The following is a 23,858-nucleotide window of genomic DNA, read 5'->3' as shown; positions in this document are numbered from 1 at the left end:
CAGCATGTATGTAGAGAAAAAGAATGGGCCTAGTTAACTGTTATCAAGTAAAACCTTTAAGATTATAATTGTAAAGTATTTATGTTCATGTTTTCTGTAATGATTTTGTTTTTAAATTTTTTACCTGTCCGTGTCAAGTCGTCACCCAAATAACATCCATGCGTTGTTAATAATATTTTCATGTAAAAGTTGTAAAAAGCAAACTGTTAGACATTTCGATGTTTAAGAACGACATAGCAGTGATGTACTAGTAGATTAGGTCCCTGCTATCACACCACATCAAGACAGTGTCTGCTGCGAGTCGTTCCACGTTATCAACCGCGGGGGAAGAAAGAGAACAGGGCAGCGTGGCCGGGCGCGAAGACCACAATGGGAGACCCGGGTTCGTGGCGGCACCAACACGAAATCAATCCTCGAGGTTCCTACCCCATGTCTATACTGCGGGCATCCCCTTGGCCCACATGGTAACAAAGTCCAGAGTTCGGCTGAGGACAGCCGTCTGATTCGACCAGGGGGAGAGTGTTACGACACACCTGCAGCGACATGCGGGCCGGCCTCATTGCGGCAACAGCGGCGTCAGCGCGAAATACTGGGACAGCACTTCGAAACGAGGCTGGCCACTGTTGCGGAAAGCGAACGGGTCGAGAGGGGGTAGGAACGAGGACTGTCGATGATGCCGCGGACCCAAGGTCTCAAATACGGCAGCCACACCCGAAAGGGGCCTTTTTGGGGGTGGCCGTGCCGAGACGGAGCCCGGTGCGCGTCGCGTGACTCCCGCCGCCGCATCCCGCCTCGTCGAGAGGTCTGCCGCGAGCGCGAGACAAGAGAGCGGAGGTAAGAGACTTACAGGTGTGATAGCGAGGCACATAGATTGACTTAAGTATATTTTATATATTTCACTCAACGGGTGACGGCATTGACAATAGTAATTGTTGGTACTAAATTTAAGTGGAATTGAAGTTAATGTCGAGGCCTTATTTTATAACCCCTTATTCCTTTCAAGCCCCATTTATTTCAGAAGGTAATAAGGCATTCCTTAGGAGAGAACTCATCATAACAATACATACATTTATAGTTTAATAAGTTAATTGTTTAATATGTAAAAATATTTACTATGTTAACTGTTTACAGTAACTTGGTTTTACTATGTAATGTGTTTTTCACATTACAATATGTAATTTTATAGTTTATTTTATTGATTCTTTTCAGTTACTTGGTTTCATTTACATAAAAGTGTTTTCTTGTTAAATTATTAAATTTTATAGTTTATTACAGTGATTGCTTTAAAGTTAAGTTATATACTTTAACAGTTTTCTACATGAATTGTGTTCACTAACTTGATTGTAATATGTAATATTGTTTTCACACTAGAATATGTATTTTTATAGTTTATTACATTCACTGTTTTCAGTACCTTTGTTTTATTTATGTAAAAGTGTTTTTACACTAGAATATGTACTTTTATAGTTAAATATGTTTCATGTGTTCAGTAACTTGGTTTTACTACGTAAAATTGTTTTCAAACTGAAATATGAAGTTTTATGATTTAATATATAATTTGTTTACTGTAACATGAATTTTCTACAGTATTGGTTTGTAACTTTTTGTGTTGTTCCCCACGAGTGTGGGTTACTCGCTGAATATTTAATAAAATGAATGTCTCAAACTTTTTTCTTATTTACCCTGAAAAAGTTATTTAAATGATGGTAAACCACATAAGACAAAAAATGAGTGTTGCTTTCCAGGCTTTAAGAACTAAAGTGTTCACTTGGTAAAACAATATATCATATTTGATGTCTAGGTGGTTCTTAAGAAAAGTTAATGCACGTTATATGTTATAGTCACGTACGTGTTTAAGGATGTCTGGTGAAAGAACGTCCGACCCCGACTCGGCCCAGATAAACACCCACCCTATAGTGTTGCTTAATTACCGCCGGCAGTTACTGGTCGCATGCATTAACTATCGATGCATGCTACAGAAGGTAAGTTTTTAGTTGTACTGCAACACAGTTTCTGAATCAGTTTGTTTCTGATGTATTTTTTTAAACAGAATGTGCTAACATGACTGTTGTAGTAATACATTTACACACTAACTTAACTTTTGTATTAATCCTTTTACATGCTAATTTAATAGTCTTTACTATATATTACCTCCCAATATAATAGTTCTTTTTAACGCAGGATTTATCTATGTATCTTATTTCACTAAAGTATTTGTGTATTTCTGCCCATCCCCGCATAAATGGCTACCTAACGGTTGCCTTCCCTCCCCGACTACGGAACGTAGGTGCAGCAATCGTCCGTTGTCATGGCAATGCCAACGGAGAGCGGAGAAAGGGGGTTTACGGCTGGGTTTGAGATACAAGGCTCCACGGAGGGGGGAGACACAGATACACTGAGCGGGAAGTCGGTTGGTCTGCAGTCTGTTTTTCACATAGCACAGCATGGGTTGAACCCTACCTTCACTGGTCAAATTTTCCACAGTATATACATAGATTATTTTTCCTACTGTTTACACAGTATGAAAAAGGTATTCTTTTTTTCAGATAAGTGTACCTATTGCTGAACTCAAACAAAATTACCGACGTTTTTGTCCAATAGGAAAGCTTGTGTCAACATTGATTGTCCCAAGCAGCATTGCTTTCTGTATGCCGTAATGGCAGGTGTGAAGACAACGGGTGGTAACATTAACCGAGCCAGTTCATATCAGAATCCACTTGTCGTTTTTAATATGACTGGCTTGACTTTCCCGTCCACTCTCCATTAGATAAAAATGTTCGAGGGGAACAATATTATTTCCATTAATGTGTATGCGTGCATGTGAGGGCCTTTCCTATGAATGCACAAGGTATTCAAGCTGATAATGCCTTCAATTACCAGGAATAAATACATCATCCCAACCGAGAGGGAGGGCCAAATTCAAGTATTTGGAATAACTGGGTGCTATATGTGTTCCACAAAAAAGCCAGAGAGAAACCAGTTTAACAGGTAGTCAATTCCTTTATTTTTAATAATTATCAAAAAATAATACTTTAAATATACCTCAACTTTATAAATAATATCAGTACTATATATTATAATACTGATAACATGATTACCAACGTAGTAATGTTTCATGTTACTAAGTTTCAAATGCACCAAGTTTACAGAAAATAAATAACAGAGCATTTATAACAAACTATCGCCGCAGCGATTCAGTAATTTATGAACACATTCAAATAGTTAATCTGCAATGGGAAATTATTCCCCATAAACAAGAACATGAGTCAACAAATGCTAGCAAGCATTACAATACCATTAAAAGAAATAGAAATATTATGAGTTATATGGACCCCTCGCGACCAAAGTAGGGACCCGTTACATAAGACACAATGAAAGACTAAGTTACTGCGTTTTTTTAACATTTCGGGGAGACCCAGAATTAACAAATATATGAGGTTGAGCAAGCCCACAATAAAAAAAGGCAAAACATAATCTAACTAAAAGGAATTTTTAATAGGTGACATCCGAAAGAGAATTTAGAAAATAGGAGCATTTCAGCATTACGTCGTAAGGGTCACCGCCCTACTTATATTTCCGTCTCCCCGAAGAAGCTCTCACTACTAAATTACAGAAAGTTGACTACATGATACCTATTTGGTTCTAGCTCTCAGATGAGCTCTACTCAGACTACCTATGAGAATAAGGTCAAAAAATGGCTAACCAAGCCTTATAAATGATCGGCATGATGCAGTGCGCATGCGCCAAACCTCAGGAGGGGAGGCCAAGACCTACAACGTACTAATTAGATTGGAGGGGAGAGGGAAGAAGGAAGCGCGAACGCCCGCCGCGGCACGCGAAGTTCAAAAGCAGCGGACCCGACTGCTTCACATGGACAGTAAGGGGTATATTATTGATGAATGTTTTACTGGTAGTTCTGAATCCTCTATCCAACATTTTTGTGTATCCTCTAAGCAAAGGGGGAGGCATGTAAACATTTTGGTGATTCGTTAGAGTGATGTGACAAAGAACCTAAATTTGTAACTATTCAGAAAATGTCGAGATTATTGCATTTACAACTGTCAAAGACTAAATGTGCCAAAAGGATTTGCGAGCACTGTCTTCAATACTTCTCAAGTGAAGACAGGTTAACTTCAAACACTGTTCTCTGCAGCCACCATCAATCAGTGTGTTCCTGTTTCCCTATAGAGGAGAACAAGTTTTTGCTGTTTACAAACATTGCAAAACAGGATTGCCTCATTTTCATTGCATACTGTGACACCAAGTCATATCTTAAACTGATCTCCACCTGTTTGCCCGGTGACGAGTGTTCTAATACCGTATGGGTAAACAAATATGTGCCCTAGGCATGTAGCATTTTGTTAGTGTTGACCAAGTATGTGCAATTCGAGAGTGATAATTGTATTGCTGATATGGTCGCAGACAGGGGCGCAACAACAGGGGGGGGGGCAAGGGTATTTCCCCCCCCCCCTCTGAAACCTTGAAGTGGGGGCAAACGGGGGCAAAGAAAGTGCTGTGTAATCAATTTTTAGATGATAAAAACTGCTTAAATAGCACTATTTTCCACCTTGAAATACAAAATTTCCCGGGGGAGGAGCCCCGGACCCCCCGCTTCAGTTAGGGGGATCGATGATTCTTTATAAAAAGGTATATTGCCCCCCCCCTTTGGAAATTTAGTTGTTGCGCCCCTGGTCGCAGAATTAGTTTAAATGGCAAAGTGGTTTTGCGATATTTATTCAAAGATTATTGCTGTTAAGACACTGTCTCTGGCAGTCTCTGCAAGGCTTGTGAGTCAAACACATTGCCATATCTGTAAGAAGGTATTGGCTGGGCAGACAGTGTCGATCACTGCCATTTGACTGGCGAAATACATGGTTATGCCCATTCGAAGTGCAACTTGGCTTTCAGGATGCAAAAGAATCAACTCATCGCGGTTTTTCATAACTTGCCAAATTATGATGCCCACTCTCTAATAAAGCATTTAGTTTCGCGATGGATTGCACAGCCAGATCATTGTGGAGATCCCTGGTGAGGTCAATGTCCTAAGTGTAACTCTAGAAAGTTACAAGTGTATTACCAAACACATACCTGTCTCAGATAATGCACATGGTGGCATGTGCACTCTGTGTCTTAAGTTTATAGATTAAATTAACTTTTAAAATTCTTCCCTGGAAACCCTTACTGGCAATCTTATGCCAGATCAGTTGAAAATCACCCGTTCAGTGTATCCAGATTATGCACAGTTACAGTTAGCTATGTGTAAAGGCGTGTTTCCCTAATATTTTGTTAAATCTAGTGAACAATTTCAGAGTGCCTTACTACCTAGTCAGGAAGAGTTCCATAACATAATAAGTAACATGGACATGAGTGATCTAGAATATACTCACGCCCAAAGGGCCTGAGACTTCTTTCAATGTGCCACATTGAAAGAGTAGGCGCTTTGTTATCTTAAGGTGGATACCTGTTTGCTGGCCGATGTATTCGGGTGATTTCGTCCTGTTTGTATGCAGTATTATTCACTAGATCCTGCCCATTACATTACCACTCCCTTGCTCGCATGTAATCCTCTTCTCTATAAAAATCAGTGCACATCTTGAGCTCATTACAGACCCAGACATATACCACTTCCTAGAGTCTGCAGTTCATAGAGGTAAAAATAATGTAAGTCAACATCACATGAAAGCCAATAATATTTACATGTCCAATCACAATCCTTCCCTTCTGTCTTCTTACATCTGTTATTTAGATGTGAATGCTTTGTATGCTCACACAATGTTGGACAAGCTACCTGTGGGTAATTTCCAGTGGGTTCCCAGGGATGAGTATGTGAGTAGGGATTTCAACACCATTGACATAAATGGTGATTCATCATATTTCATGGAAGTGGATTTGACCTTTCCCAATAAATGTTACGAACGCCAATCAGATCTGCCTGTGGCCCCTGTGAATGGCATACCACCAGTAAATTACTATTAACACTTGTGCCACAGAATAATTATATTGTCCATGCCAAAAACACTTTGGCATTACATTTAAAATGGGGCATTCACTGGCCACATTCACCGAGTATTGCGGTTCGAACAGTCGGCCTGAATGAATGATTTCATAACATTTAATGTTTAGCATCGTGCCCAGGCTGCAAATCCCCTCGAAAAGTCATTTTTTAAATTAATTTCCAACAGCATGTAAGGTAAAAGTTTGAAGAATACATTCAAACACAAGGATATACATATTGATTCGCGGTATGACTATTTATGGGGTAGCTGAGCTGATTGGTCGTCCGACATTCAAGGCTTGGCAAATCATCGATGGCAATTTGGCTCTCATAGAGTTGCAGAAAGGGTCGATAACCTTTGATAAGCCTTTGTACATAGGTCATGCCATTTTAGATTTGTCGAAATTGCTTTTATATCATTTTCACTAAAATTATATGCAAAAGATATTCCCTCCACAGTCTCTGCATTTATTGTACTCGGATAAGGATTCTCTGATTTACCATGTTGTGTGTGTCAATATTTACAGTTCGATTCGCCCCGATTTAGCTTCCCATTTTGATACTTCCAATTATGCTCTAGGTAATGATCAATACATCCCCTTAGTTAACAAGAGTGTAACAGTGGCAACGAGAGTATGTGGCGCTCCCGCGGTTGCGACTGTGGTGCTCTCTTGGTGGTGACTGTGGCCCTCTCTCAGAGTGGAAGGTGGTATTAATGATGGCAGCATTTATTTAAACATAGCTGGTACTCTGGCAGCATTTTGTGGTGCTCTCTCGGAGCAGTATTTTATATTTAAAAATAGCTAGTACTATACTTAAGTGGTTTTAACATAGCTAGTACTGTAGCTTATATTCCTTATTTCTTTATTTACCAGTCAACTGACCTCGTAGTCTACTGGCTAAGGTCTCTGCTTTCCAACCTCAACATACTCATGTCCACTGGATCAAATCTGAGGCACCATCTGGGTTTTTTGTACACTATTCCCACTTCTGACCGACATAAACAAGATGGCGGCTTTCAGCAGACAATGTCATTATGGTGGCCTCCTCCTGGCATCTCGTTTAAATACCCACATGCCACGTCAACAACATTGATCCCTACCCCCTCATCCCATCACCACTAAGGGAGGAAATCTGTTTACCATTCCTCTCTCCCCCCCCCCACCTAAGGCCTAAAACCCACTACCATGCCCTACTGACGATAACTACGAAGAACTCGACGGAGTGTGTACCATCGTCACCAACAACATTAAATGAGACTTTAAAATGTGTGGTACCAATAGCAGAAGATACTTTAATGACTGTAGTGCTGTCTGCAGACGAAGCCTCAATAAATTACATTTCATTGTCGAAGGAAATTTAAATGGCTTCATAACCACTAGCAACAATGACGTCCACTGAAGGTGCATCGGCATCTTCCCAACATTGGTTTCGTTACTGTGACAGGATTTAATCGACCACAGTAATGCTCACCGACATGAGAACTGAGAATGTCCTAATAATACACGTCATACAAAATTTGACTGATAGAAATGTTGCAAGGAGTTTGCAAGAAATTATAATTTTAAAAGACTGCAAAAAATTATACTTCCATCAAATGGTTTAGACTAACATCGCAGAAGACCCAAGTTGGTGGTGCATTGCGGGTTAAGAATGCATCGAGGAATAGAGACAATAGATATCCCTGTAACTTCTGAGAAAAGACATTAAATGACACAAATTTTGTGATCTCCCGAGGTGCACGAAGGCATTAACATTTAGAATGTGTGAAGAACACATTATGCTTGGCGTTTTTTTTGATGAGTGTCGTGCATGTTTTACATGGTTTACTCGTATTGACAAATTGAGACGACATGCGAAAAACTGCAAAGATGAGGTCCAGTTCACCTACTGTGAACCAGCTAGTGTTGCAGTCTACTCCGCAAGTTAAGGTTGAGACTCGTACTGTAGAGCCAGCTAGTGCATAAAATGAAATATCTAACTTATTTAGTAATTTCCTCAATTCTAGCCGAACTCTCCCAGTATCACGATACTTGAGTGTAAAAGTCAATGTAAGGTGTTTCGAAGGTACGTTAAAGAATAATATCGTAACTTTAGACCTTGGAATAAAGTGTATTCAAAATCCAAATGTACTGTCTATATTCATGTGTAGTGCGTGTTGTGACGGTGACAATACACTTTGACATATACAAAACAATACTTAACATGAATATTACCTCAAACTAACTTATTCTAAGCTACAGATGGAATTTGATATGAATATCACCTTCAAGCATCAAGCAATTCTATTAACACTTGAGTAAGTGTTTTCATTATCAAATGTTAAATATTTAAGTGTAATTTAAAGTATTTTGTACAATTAAAGTCACTCATTAAAATGAACAGTAAAATAAGTAAGTTATCAATTCTTAACTAAAAGTCAGTCCTGTAGAGCGTGGACCACTGGGTACGTTCAAGCAGTAGGCCTACTTATCAGCAAAAGATTGTAACACATTATTACATTACCAAATTCCATCTGTACTGGATTATACTATCATGATTGGGATCGTGATTCCGGAATTTGATTCTGAATCTAAAGATGAACAAGAGTAGTATAGGAATGGGGCTCCGAGCACAGGGTCCAGGGGGTAGATTGAAGATTGTTTACATTGTGACACCATGTTGGATTGTGACATCACGGCAGCCATCTAGAGTGGCCATGACCTTGACCTTTGACCTTGAACCTGGTGGCCATTTTGGATCCACCATTTTGGATGAAGTCATTTTGTTTTCTCGAACATTCCGGCATTGTTTTTTCCACCATTTTGAATTTTTCGTCACCGCTGCAATTCCGTAACGTCCGCCATCTTGAAAATCCATAATTTTAATGCAAGAAAATCGTTAAAATTTTCAAAAATCAATTAAAAATCAATCAATCGAATAAAATAGTAAAAAATCTTAAAAAGCACCGTTGCACGTTTCGTGACGGCCGCCACCTTGAAAATCCATGATTTTAATGCTAGAGATTCGAGAAAAATCCCAAAATTAATTTTAAAATATACTTATTAGAATACTGATTGATTAGTTCGATTCCTGTCCTTCGTTCGAAACTGCTAAAAGCAAAAGAAAACAACAGATCCTTCCTACACAGAAGCCACCTACAGACTGATCTACCGCCACCAATACCAAGGTATACAGGTATATACCGTCAGCTGGTTTGAAGACATGTCCGCCATCTTGTCTTCATCCTCTGGAGACCACCATCTTGTTTTCGTCTGCTAGAGTGTGCTGATACCATGTTAGTATAATTTTCTAGTCACCATACCTCTGTCTTCAACTGTTGGCATTGAACTTGAACTTGACCTTGAAATTTGACATTGACCTTCAAATTTGACCTTGACCTTGAAATTCGACCTTGACTTTGATATTTGACTTTGACCTTGACGATCATCATGGATCCGACACTTTATGTTCAGAACATGCTACCAGGAGCTACCGCCTGCTAGTGGTCATTGCCACCATCTTGTTTTCGTCTGCTGGAGGACACCATCTTGTGTGTGTACTCGTCTTACCATCATGCTTGTTTTATTCTAACCCGCTACAGTGCAGTAATCATTTATTATTACTGAGGTGCCCGCCATCTTGAAATTTGGGCACCATCTTGAAATCATGTAATTATTTAGCTAGAAATGCGGGAAAAATTCCAAAATTCTCCGAAAAAATCAATTATTAATTTACAAATTGATTAGATCAGTTCTTGTCCTTGGTTCGATTCTTGACCAGTGACAGCTGTAACTAAATATTAAATAAATTTTAGATTCTGTTTTCCATTACCTTTCGCGGAGTTAATAATCATTCACTCTACGAAAAACAACTCAAGTCAATATACCTGACCAACGAATAAAATACAGTGTCGATTAGCCTAACATGTAAATCTAAATTTTCGATAATCTGAATAACATATAAGCCGTTCATGTACAAAGCCATCCATACATATAGACCAAGTGTCTCCAGACCATGAGACCAGCTCATAAACAATATCAGACGTATAGGCTAGTCATTTCCGGACCACATGACCTCCTTCGACGTTAGCTAATTATATTAAAATAGACCATCGTGACATATTTATACATACTAAAGGACCAAGTGACCTTGAAAAATAATTTAGTATCGCAAAGAGGTTATGAACTAGTAAATATTCAGTCACTACATATTTTGCTACGTGCAATCAACAAAAAGAAAGCACCATCAACGAAAAGGCAGCACATTTGGAAGCACCATCAACTATAAGGCAGCTCATTTTGGACACACCATCAATAAAAAGGAAGCACATTCTACAAAACGAAAGCTCATTTAACGAAAAGGAGGTACATTCTCACGTACATTAACCTCGGTAGGATACGATCGTCAATTTTATGTTAGGATATAATGTCTCCATTAGTCTATGAATCTATCAGTTTGTAGTTCCATAATTCATTGGCTCCAATTTGCAAAGGCTCCAATGTTCATTGGCTCCATCAGTCATTTACTCCAACAGTCTTTTGGCTCCAAAAGTCATTGGCTCCTACAGTCATTGGCTTCAACTGCCTTTTGTTTCAACAGCTCCAATGATATTTGGCTAGAATGCTACTAGTCTAAGAGACTATGAGGCTACAAGGCTACGAGTCTAAAAGGATCTAGTTTGTTACGAGTTATACATGGCTGCGAGACTGCATGGCTAAAAGTCCGCGTGGCTACGAAACTACATGTCTTTGAAGCTACAAGGATACAAGTCTTCTCAGCTCCAAATGCTCCAACAGCTCCAAATGCTCCAACCGCTCCAAAATGCTCCAAATGCTCCAAAAGGCTCCAAATGCTCCAACCGTTCCAAAATGCTCCAAATGCTCCAAAAAGGCTCCAAATTCTCCAAAAGGCTCCAAATGCTCCAACAGCTACAAAAGGCTCCAAAAGGCTCCAATTGCTCCAACAGCCTTTTGTTTCAACAGCGCCAATGATATTTGGCTAGAATGCTACGAGTATAAGGGACTATGAGGCCACAAGGCTACGAGTCTAAAAGGATCTAGCTCGTTACGAGTTATACATGGCTGCGAGACTGCATGGCTAAAAGTCCGTGTGGCTACGAAACTACATGTCTTTGAGGCTACAAGGATACAAGTCTACTCGGCTCCAAATGACTGCAGGCGACATGGCTACAAGACCACTTGGACACAAAGCTTCAATTCTACGAGTCTACAAGACTCCACAAACTACCTTCGAGTGTATGTAGCTCCAACTACTCCAGCAGCATTATGTTATAACATTACATGACTACTTGTTTACGTAGCTACAAGTCTACGAGGCTACTTGGCTACGTAGCTACAATTCTACGAGGTCCCAAGTCATATTGACTACGCGATTACGAACCATGAGGTTACGAGACTACGTGACTACGAATCTTCAAGTTTACGAGACTGCGAGGCTACAGAGCTACGAAGCTTCTAGAACACAAGTTTATGTGACTGCGAGGATACAGGACTACAAGTCTGCATGAGTACTTGACTACGAAGCTACTCGTCTACAAGGCTCCAATCGCCGCATCTGTCTTCGACGGAATTTTCTCTTTTGCTCCAAATGCTCTAACAGCATTTTGTTATATGATTACAAGGCTACTTGCTTACGTAGCTTCAAGTCTACGAGGCTCCAATGCATCATGACTACGAGACAACGAGCCATGAGGTTACGAGACTATGCGATTGCGAGTCTTCAAGGTTATGTGATCGCGAGGCTATAGAACTACGAATCTTCCAGATCACATGATTACGAGACTGCATGGCTTAAAGGCCGCGTGGCTACGAAACTACATGACTCTGACTACAATAGCACCATTAAGGGGTGAGAGTTAATTTATCTAATGCAAAATAACCTGTTTAAAGTAGTGTCGATTATTGTGAACAGATGACACCACATGTTGCTTACAGGTAAATATTATTTATTTCTTTTATGTGGGATGCGGGATGCTCACTAACGATCGCAATAGAAGGATGGCTTCGCTAGACTCCAAGCAGAAGGAAGTTTGTTCTGCCAGTCAGTGTTTCACAGATTTCTCAGAGCATATTATTATTTGACTGAGTAATGATAATTTTTTTTGAATTCCACTTGATAAAAATATTGCAAGTGTTCATTTAGTAGCAGAAATTCTCGAATTAAATGTAACTCCAAATAAAATGTCATGACTCATTAGGTAAAATAAATCCTTCATGCAGAGAGCGGTTTCTTAAAATAGACAGAAGCACTTGCAGAAACCACAGGAATGGTCGCAAGCACACGGAAAAAACCATCAAAATATTGACAAGAATAATCAGGAGCACACGGAGAAAACCATCATAATATTGGCAAGAATAATCAGGAGCACACGGGGAAAACCATAATAATATTTACATGGATAATCGGGAGCACACGGAGAAAACCGCCACACATTCTTTGCTTTACAACTTCTCATTGTTGAGCAAAGATAAGAGTTCTAGTTCAAGCCAGAATCAGTTTTTGTATTTTTTGTAATTTTTAATATTACATTTTGTAATTTTTTTTAAATTTTATGTTATCCCGCATTTCTAGCTAAATAATTGCATGATTTCAAGATGGTGCCCAAATTTGAAGATGGCGGGCACCTCAGTTATAATAAATGATTACTGCACTGTGGCAGGGTAGAATAAAACTAACATGATGGTAAGACGAGTACACACACAATATGGTGTCCTCCAGCAGACAAAAACAAAATGGTGGCAATGACCACTAGCAGGTACTGAACATAAAATGTCGGATCCATGATGGTCGTCCAGGTCAAAGTCAAAGATCAAGGTCAAGGTCAAAGTCAAAGATCAAGGTCAAATTTAAATGTCAAGATCAAATTTCAAGGCCAAGGTCGTATTTCAAGGTAAAGGTCAAATTTGAAGGTCAAGGTGAAATTTCAAGGTCAAATTTAAGGTCAAGGTCAAAGTTCAATGCCAACAGTTGAGGACAAAGGTATGGTGACCAGAATATTATACTTACATGGTATCAGCACACTCTAGCAGACGAAAACAAGATGGTGGTCTCCAGAGGATGAATACAAGATGGCGGACATGTCGTCATACCAGCTGATGGTATATACCTGTATACCTTGGTATTGGTGGCAGTAGATCAGTCTGTAGGTGCCTTCTGTGTAGGAAGGATCTGTTGTTTTTTTGCTCTTAGCAGTTTCGAACGAAGGACAGGAATCTAACTAATTAATCAGTATTCTAATAAGTACATTTTTTGATGAATTTTGGAATATTTCTCGGTTCTCTAGCATTAAAATTACGGATGTTCAATATGGCGGAAATCGCGAAAATTGCAACGGTGTTTTTTTAAGATTTTTACTATTTAATTCGATTGATTGATTTTTTAATGATTTTTAAAAGAATTACCGTAAAACGGGTCTACTTTGGCCCATTTTTTAAGATTTTTAACTTTACATTGCTGCCGAAACTTAATGAAAATCAATAAGAACTTTTGTTAGCAACCATTATATTCTCTAGGCTTTTGGGATTGCGTGCATATGACATTAGTTATTACTGTGATCCTTTTTAAAAGTTCAGCTTGGTTTTTGTTTTGGGTCAAAGTTGACCCTTTGTTAGGGTAACTTTAGCCCATCCTCACAATTTCCTTAACAGAACCAAGAAAAACCTGTTTTGGGACAAAGTAGCACATGGATTTGAAAGAGAATGTTAAATAGAAATGGTACATTTAAAACTATAATGTTCTGCCTTGATTTTTGTTGTTAAAGGCAAACTTCATACATGTAAAATGTAAATTGAGTAAGCAATACACTATTATAAGAGTAACATAACAGTAATCCTGCCTATACTTATAATTATTAATTGCAAAGACTTAGGCAACAATATCTCAAACTATATTATATGTTAACAGAGAAATATCCCCTTTTAATCATCTTCGGGGGTTCGATGCATTGCAGAATATCACACCAATTGTAAAATAGGCTGTCTTTATTTTTCGGCCACTTCCAGGCTTTTTTGGTCGGCTACATACAGTCAACTGTAGCACCATAATCGGTTACACTCACAACTAATCCAGGATATGTGTGTCCATCCCACTGCACAAGAACAAAACTTCCTACCTTCACAGAGTCATTTACAGAAACCTGTTGCGTCACATATTGCACAGATGTACTGGCATCGTCACATGCATCAGATTGGCGAGTTCTTTTGTTCCGTGATAATGTTAATGGTACAAAGGTTCCATATTCTGATGAACATTCACTGCTACAGAAGCTGAAATCACTATGCCCTGTTGATGCAATACTGAAATTGTCAGAATCTTCTTCTGATGATGATTCGTCGCGTTTCTTTTGTTTTCTTTGTTTCTTATGTGTTCTTTTATTAGGCTCATTTCTTTTCGGCATCTTACTGCCACCAGAAGATTGTTCCAGTGGAGTGATGTTCTGCTCAGTAATACTCTGTCCAGATGGCACATTCAGTTTTCTTCTTTTGGTGTTTCTGGGCTTAACAATGTCATTTCTTGTTTGCTGTAGCTTCAACATGAATGTTTCTCCCACCAAATCCAGGTTGACTGCTGTTGATTGTTGGGGAAGACGTTTCAATATCTCTTCTTTGTTAACTGGATACACTCCTGCTTTCTTGAATCCCGAAATTATGTTCGCAGATACAGTGTTTTGAAGTTCATCAAGCACTTGTTTTAGCAGCTTGGGGAACATATCTTTGGGTAAGATGCTCACAGTTTTACCACACTCAGATTCTTTCCAAACAGCAAGTGTTTTCCGCCATTTAACTTTAAGTGGTCGGAAATAGGCAACGTCCAACGGTTGGCTTACATGAGTAGAGTTTGGTGGCAAGCACAAAAAATGAATGTTGTTCTCCTGACACAATTTTAAAACGTTTAGTCTCAAATGGGAGGAAAGATTGTCACCAATCACAACTTTAGATCCCTCTTGCCTTTTCAATATAGGAAGAAAATGAGAGCAAAACCATTCTTCAAACGTTGCTAGGTCCATCCATCCGTGTTTCGTCCTGTTGTACCTGCTTCCTGTGGGTCCTCCCTCAGTCCACGTGGACCACAAGTGTTCTGCTTTGTATATAATATAGGGTGGAACTGTTTGTCCAGATGCATTCGCACAAAACATGACTGTTGTACTTGATTTTGACGAGTTCATTATTCTTTCAGGGTATTTACAGCCCCTTCTGCATATGATCTTCTTGCGCCCAGGATCGTCGGTCAGGTTCGTCTCGTCAAAATTATAAATGTTATCAGGAGGAATATCTTTGACCAGTTCCTCTAAGTTGCTAATATATTGAGTTATGGTCTCTTCATTCACTGCAGCACGAATTCGTTTTATGTTCGAAGCAAATCTGACTGTAAGCTGACTATGTCTTCGCAAAAATGACTTCACCCAGTCGATCCCTGGCAAGTTGTTTTGAAATATTGGCACAACTTTCCCTTGTCTTGTTAAATAAGCCTTGACAATGTATCTTAAATCTTGTTCGTCAACTGGAAACCCATATTCACAAAGCTTGTCTAAATGACTTGCAAATGCGAGCTCCTCTTCTGCAGTGAAAGACTTCGGGTGGCCTGGTTGTCCTGGAAACTTGTTCTTTAGCTTATTCTTTATTGTACTTCGGCAGATGTTGAAATGTTTTGCAGCCTGTCTTTGAGTCATTGAACCTGATTGAATAGCTTCCAAGCACTTCTTCATATTTTCTTGGCTGTAATCTGCATATCGCCTACTTCCAGGTTGCCTCTGATATCCTCTCGCCATATTCATCAATCTGTAAATGAAAAACCTTATCTTAATTTTTAGTTATTTTTATATCTACGAAAGCTATCATTTAAATGTAACTTTGCTCTTAGAAATATTGTACACAGTTAAAAATATTCCTCAAATAAACTACGGAAAGGTGCTGATAAAAAATTCCCCAGAAAACTCATTCAATGATCCATAAATTAATGGAAGTTGTTAACAGTGTAGTTCTAACGCATCTATGTTCTACTAATTAAATCACACGTTCGTAAAACGAAACGGAAATAAAGATTTTAAGTCAGCTTATCACCTCAGGAGTTGACACTGAATTACAGTTTCTGAAACACAAACGTCCTGGAAAATGTTCACCAATAGCTATAAATTCAGGTACTATTTTGAATTTGAAATGTAGTAAATTTTTGTGTGTCGAGAGCAAACTTATACTATATGTCGCGAGTTGTTCAAAATTAATTACAAGTACGTACACCGAACAAAATGTTATATATTGCTGTGGAATAAAAGTGTTGGGGCTACTTTGGCCCACGAAGAAAGTGGGCCAAAGTAACCCCTTTTAACACGAAAAAAGCAACCATTGTTTTCATCACCCGAAACAAAAAAATTGTCTCACTTAAAGATATAAACAATACATAGGGTACAAACATGTATATGACACTTTCGAATTAACTACTTACCAAAGCCAAAGTGGGTATTGTTACACTTCCACATTCAGAAGTTTCAGCAACACAAAACACGCAGTCAACTAAGTGTTACGCAACTGACAGTGCTGCGAGCTAGCGGAGAGAGTGATAACCATTTCGAGGGTATATTTCCTTGATCGATGATCCTACCTAGCGGACAGACATAGAACTAACACAATCTGCGGCGTTTCATCCAAATAGAAAGTGTTACAATCTCTTTTTCGTTTTGGGCAAAAGTAGACCCCCAGGGCCAAAGTAGCCCCAGTTTACGGTACCGATTTTCTAGCATTAAAATTACGGTTTTTCAAGATAGCGGACGTAACAGAAATTTCAACAGTGACATCAAAATTCAAAATGGCGGAAAAACAACGCCGGAATGTTCGAGAAAACAAAATGACGTCATCCAAAAAGGCCGCCGGGTTCAAGGTCAGAGGTCAAGGTCACGGTCATCCAAGATGGCCGCCGTGGCATCACAATGTAAACAATCTTCAATCCACCCTCTGGAGCTGTGCCCGGAGCCCCATTCCTATACTACTAACAAGTCAAAGATGTTTTTTTTACAGAGGATATTCGTTAGAATACTAAAGAGTCTAGATCGGTCAAACAATGTTCGTTTCGCTTAAACTGAAATTAGTTCAGGGACTTATATACAGTGAGTCTTCGGTTGATGGGGTAAGGGACCAAACCTTGATGCAGGATACCCACGAGATGTGTAGGCTCTCGGTGACTCCTTGGTTCAACACGTCAAGGACTGCGGTAGTTGTGTTGCTCCTCCATCCTCTAGTGTGCGGCAGGAATACGCGCCGTAACTCCTCCGTCCTTCCGAATAGGTGCAGAGACAGGGCTGGACTGCGCGACGTTCATCCTTCCCGGGCTCGAACTGTGACTTCTCATTTCGACAGAATTCTTCTTTCTTCGTATTACAAAAGGTATTCAATCTTCGTAGTAGTCATAGCATAGTAAATGTATTAGGTGGTCTCTTGAATACTGATTTACAACAATTTCTCTTCTTAAAAAGAATTATTTAAAATCTTGACCTCTGAGTATAATCTTCCGTAGCTTAAAATCGTTATATTCTTCCAAACTCATCTAATATTTGCAGTAGCGGTTATTTCCAATCCTAGAATAAATGTATTAAATTATAAATCAATTCCAAATCCTTTGCATTTTAGCTGCTGTCTTGGTCAAGTCTCCATTCGTTCTAAAAGAATATTTTTCCGTCATTAATAAACGATTTTCTTTAGTTTGTTTTTTAAAACAAAAGATAATAAAATTACTAACATTTCTGATGTGTTCATCTTTAAATTAATCGTTAATTCAAAATACTTTCGCTATGCTAACTTTGACAATATTTAAAAAATAAAATAAACATAGAGTAATACATAGACAAACGATAACGAAAGAAATTCACATTCTGGGTTGTTCATAGAGTCCAAATAAACCTCAGAAATGAAATATAAGGAAACTAGATAAATATCAAAGGAAATTAAATATATACCTTCTATAGAGCATAAATATTGCCTTTATAGTACGCACAATGCCTCTAACAGTAAAACCGATTTGCAGCAAGAAACTTCGATATCAACTCAACATGAAACACAACCTACGATTGTTCATGGTGCGTTCAGACCAAATAAAAATGGATTTTACCTGGCTAATTCAGCATTCCGAGGAATGTGTAAAGATTTTGGCGTCATTCCTACGGGGGCAGTAAAGTGCGGTCCCCACCCAGTCCATACCAACCCTACTGGTGTACCGCATCCCTTGCCCATCCCATCACACAAGAATCTGTCAGTGCCGTGTGTGCGTGTTAGCAAGTAATAAGTATTTCAATTTTTTTTATAACAGTTCTTACTGTTAAGTGTACTGATAAACTGAAAATAGTTTTCATATGTTAATAGAATTGAAGTGGTCGGTGCGCCTCACTTGAACTTCGCGCCGCGCGGCGGGCTTCGGCGCTCCTTCCCTTCCTACTTTCCCCCCCCCTCTCTGCGTCCAGTGCTGTGTCTGACTTCCCCTCGTGAGGTGTCCGCGCATGCGCGTGGCGCCCTCTTGCTTAATTAAAACTAGGTGTAATGCCTTGAAGGCTCTTCTTGTTCGTTAGCAGTCAGTCGGTGCTGGTCGTGCGGTGCTGAATTAAGCATGTAGTCAGATAATTGCTTTAGAGAGAGAGTGTGACAGCGGGGAGAATGCACGTAAGTGTTGTAAGGTGGTGACCCTTACAGTAATGTAATCGGTACTTGGTAATAGATGTACTATAAATTCTTATTTCGGCCGTCACCGTCTAAATTCTATTTGGCATTTATTGTTTTCCTTGATCGTTTTTGTATTAATACCATGCATAGTTTGTTTGACGTTTCTCCCCGTCTGGTCTACAGTCTTCGTTAGGACTTGTTTTTACGTAATGTATTTAATGTATTAATTTGTGAGTTTGCTTTTTATTTCATGCCTTATCATGCTTTACAGTAAGCCTTTTACCGCCTCGTGTAGGTTAGGCCGCGGTCGCCTGCATGTTCATTTAACGTTTTTCGTATTCTCTAATGAGGCATTTGACTGTTAACGACATTCATTATCCCTGTGTGTAAGCGTTATATTAATTGTAAAATTTCTATCCATCAAGTATCTACCAAGTTTCTATCATGTATTCTATCAAGTATTTAATCTTAAAGAGAACATAGATATGCGTTCACGTATTTTGCCGTGGCATTTGTACCGCTGCTTTTTCTTGCTATCAGTATTAATAAATACTCAGTATTACAATTGTATGTGAAAGAATGATGAATTTGTATAAGGTTTTACGTGAGGCTTTTGCCCAGGATTAAACGATATGTATTTAAATTCATTACTTGCTAATTTAACCTTTGCATCCATCCTTGGCTATAATTTTTAGATTACCCTTTTGAACACCTTTTACTCAGCTTAATTTATTTTAGTATTTTTAAGGATAGTGTTACACGCAGTTGAAGGTTCACGTGAATGTACTTCACCTGTTTACACTTTCCTATGAAGCTCATGGAAGCCTTCAGAATTATGTAAATGGGGCTCCGGAAACAGGCGCCAGGCGCTGGTCCCGTGTGCCGGGTCAATGACCGATTGATCTGACGTCACGGCAGCCATCTTGGATGAGTGTAACCTTGACCTTTGACCTTGACCTTTGAACTTGACCTTGACCTCGGCGGCCATATTGTATCCGTCATCTTGGATCCGCCATATTGGATGACGACATTTTGTTTTCTCGAACATTCAGGCATTATTTTTCCGCTATTTTGAATTATGATGTCACAGTTGCAATTTCCGGTATGACCGCCATATTTAACTTTTTTATTTATCATCCGATTTTAATGAAAAAAATTATAAATTTATAAAAAAATTCAATTAACAAAATGTTAATAAAAATATTAAAAACATACATTTGCGGCATGGAGCTCGGAGTCCTCGGTTCGAACCCGACGAGGGCAAAAAAAATAAAAATGGCAACCGATCCTTTCCTCACAGTGGCTGCAGGCAGACCTACCCCCACTTCTTTTTACCATGCATATATATCATCAGGTAGTATGATGTCATGTCCGCCATCTTGAAAATCCGTAATTTTTATGTTAGAAAATCGGGAAAAAATTAATCAACCGAATTAAATAATAAAAATCTTTAAAAGCAAGTTGCACTTTTCGTTACGGCCACCATCATGAAAATCCATCATTTTAATGCTAGAGATTCGAGAAAAATTCCAAAATTCATCAAATAAATTCACTCATTAAGGAAATGATTGATTCGAAACTTGGTTCGATCCTAGATGATACAAAAAAACAGTAATTAAAAAAAATACTACAAAAGTGACTGGTTTGAGAAAATTAAAAAAAACACCGCAAGTACTTTTAAAAAACAAAAAAAATGTTATTACATAAATTCTACACTACTACAAGTACAAAAAAACCACAGACAAAGTACTGTACTTTTGTGGATTTCTCGATATCTGCATCTGCCACCCACGAATTAAAGCGAGCTGGAAAGCCCCACCACTTGATATATGACCGTCCATTTCTTCATTTTATAATCTTCTCCTCCAAGTACGTATCGGGATACAACGTAGGCTGAATCTCTTCGACATAGAAGCCACCACTGATAGGTTTGTGGTCCAAATCTTCGAGGTAGTAGGACCTAGGTTCTGATTCACGAAAATGTGTCACACGGAAAAGTTCGGGACTCCAGTTCGCAGTGAAACCTTTCTCGAAGATACGTTTATGCTTGGAGATTCGCACAATGTCACCGACGTTAGCTTTAAGCTTTCGTGGATCTTTCTTTTTCGTGTTGGAAAACACTGTTCGAAGTAGGTGATTGTCCTTTACGTCCTTTGGCTTCATTTTCTTGGTAGAATGCACTGTGGAATTATACTCGCTTATTAGTTTTGGCAATATGTCAAGCCACTTGTAATTTCCGTTAGCCGTGAATTGCCGCCACATCTTGGAACACAAAGTTCTGTTAAACCTTTCGACAACGGAGGCTTTGGCGTTACTAAATGTAGAATAGTGTTTGATACCATACTTCTTCATCAAAGCCTTGAAGGTTGCATTGTAGAATTCATTCCCGAGGTCCGTTTGCAGGTGCGACGGTAAACGTCCATCCCGGAAAATATTGTTCATGACCTTGGCTACTTAATTTGCAGTCTTTGATTTTACAGGTCTAGCCCAAGCGAACTTGCTATAAACATCGATGACTGTCAACATGTACTTGAATCCTTTATTCAGTCGGGAAACATTATCATCTCAACAAGATCCGCTGGAATCAATCATCAATTCCGCGAACTATGACTTTGCGGCAAAGGTAAGTTTTGTCTAGCAGGAGCATGAAGTACGCGAGCGATTCCGGTTCGACTCATTGTATGTAGCCGGCTTCCCTCAGTTCTTCAAGTATGGAGACTATTTCGTTGATGTGCGAATAGTTTCCTACACTAAGAGAAGCATGTAGAATTCTAAGACGATCAACTAATTCATTGGGGTTGTCCCAATATACATAGTCAAATATCTGACCACTTTCTTGCTATTTTAATCCTTCACCATGTATTGTTAGTTCACTGAAGAGATTAGCGAGAATGTCGATTTTTTCATGATCTTCGTCTTTATACACACCACTATCTGGATCGTTATCGCGAAAATGTGCATTGGTAAGCTCTAGCAGTTTTTCGTACTCTTGTAAGTCTTTGTGAGAATATCCTTTAGGCTCCCTGCGAAACAGCAACTCGTACAGACCCGGAGTCCCGCGCGTTTTGAACTCTTCTACGCGTACAATATTTCCTGGTAGAAAGTCTATTTCTTTAGCACCGAGGAACCACTTATTATGTTTTCTGTATACTCCGTAGGTCATGTCATTATTCCGACTCGTAAACGATATCAGGTATGGCCGGACCATTGAATTAACTTTGTGTCCCTTTGTCGGTATGTTTTTCTTGTGCATGGACTCTGTACTTGTTAAGTCCTCTTCTTCTCGATCTGGCTCATACTTTCTCTTCTTTACAGTTGGCATTTCATCTTCAACTTCTGTCTTCACAATTATGGCTGGTTCTTCCTTGTTTTTTAAGTTCGTTGAGGCGACTAGTGATTGGTTTAAATATCTCCTCATTTTCCATCTCACATGCAAGTCTGGTTCGTCTAGCAAGTATATATTTTTCACGAACGGACTGTATAGCTCGATGAAGGTCACTGGCCAGGTCCGACATTGTACTGGCTGAAAACATATTGCAAGACCTCCTTTTATACTTTTTTATTCGTTCGCAGAAACTTCTTTCTTGTGTTTGGTTAAATCTGAATTTGTTGACAAACGAGATAGTGATGCTTTCAGACTACTTTGAAAAGTCCTCAAAACGTCACACCTTTGTGTATTCTAACTTCGATCATGTCGCGAATGCGAGAATCCGAGGCTTCCACGCGCTGGTCGATGGCAACGAGATACTCTAGTAATTCGTTTTTCACACTTTCTTCTTTTTGAGCCAGTAGCGAAATGTATTTGCGGATAACGTCGCCATGAGACTTGAGAGCAGTTCGTAAGTCTCGACTGCTACGACCAAATTTAGAAATGCTATGAATCATGTTTGACGATAAACTGATCGAAACCTCGTCTGGACCTGCCCTTATATAGAGACAGTCTTTGACTATAACTAGGAATCCGTGTTCGTCTTTCCAACACAAGGAGCACATGTCTTTAAATTCCTGGATTGACATGTTGGTGTTTACGTGATCGTCATAAGCGTGACGCAAATTAATTTCGTCTATGCGAAAAAGTACTATGACATTCGCATTGTCTCGTAGGAGATGTTTTGGAATACGACTGTACGTCTGACACAGGTAAACGCAGTTTTCTTTAGCGTGTCTGCCCATGGAAAAGTACTCTTTTATTATGCCTTGCTTCTCGCACATTACATCGTCGAAAACAAACACGGAATTGGCTTTTGTTTAGCTTGGAGGTACTACATCAGTATTATCATTACTCAGGAATTACTCCAGACCATCCACCGATTGTAGAACTGTAGCTAGTCGCTTATATTTTGGCTGTTGCAACGATTTGGAATAGAGGTACACGTTAGTAGTGTGTAATAGTATGTCCTGAAACAGGCTTCAGGCTGTGGATTGTGATTGTCGGTCCACCATCTTGGATTGTGACGTCACGGCGGCCATCTTGGATAAACATGACCTTGAAGTTTGACCTTGACCTTGACCTTTGACCTTCATATTAGCCTACATTTAGCCAAAATTTGCACAAAATTCCTCAAAATTCGCCAAAATGTTAATTTTTTTTGGAAAAAATTCCACCAAAAAATCTCAAAAAATTCCCAATTCAAAAATTAGGATTTTGAAAAACCTCAAAAGTCGTTTTGCCTTAGAAACCACGAAAATTCCTATAAACAGCTAAAGAATCCATGTCTACAGCCTCCAACAAGACTTTTTTAGGAATAAGGATACTATGACCGTCATTTTGAATTATGAAGTCACCCTTGCCATTTCCGTTATGCCCGCCATCTTTAATTTTTTTTATTTATTATAAGATTTTAATGAAAAAAATTTAAAATTTATAAAAAAATTCAATTAATAAAATTTATATATAAAATATAAAAAAAAACACACATTTAGGGCACGGAGCTCGGAGACCTCGGTTCGAAACCAATGAGGCAAAAAAAAGGCGAATAATCCTTCCCTCACTGTGGCTGCAGGCAGACTGACCCCCACCACTTTTTACCATTCATATATATCATAAGGTAGTATGACGGCATGTCCGCCATCTTGAAATTTGGACGACATCTTGAAAATCTGTAATTATAATGTTAGAAAATCGGGAAAATTTTTAAAAATCATTAAAAAAATTATTTAATCGAATTGTTTAATAAAGATTTAATAAAATATTACTTAAAAAACCATTGTTGCACATA

Source organism: Bacillus rossius, chromosome 2 (assembly GCF_032445375.1).
Source record: "Bacillus rossius redtenbacheri isolate Brsri chromosome 2, Brsri_v3, whole genome shotgun sequence".
Classification (NCBI taxonomy): domain Eukaryota; kingdom Metazoa; phylum Arthropoda; class Insecta; order Phasmatodea; family Bacillidae; genus Bacillus; species Bacillus rossius.
The sequence above is the reverse complement of the archived record's forward strand: the minus strand, read 5'-3'. Positions refer to the sequence as shown.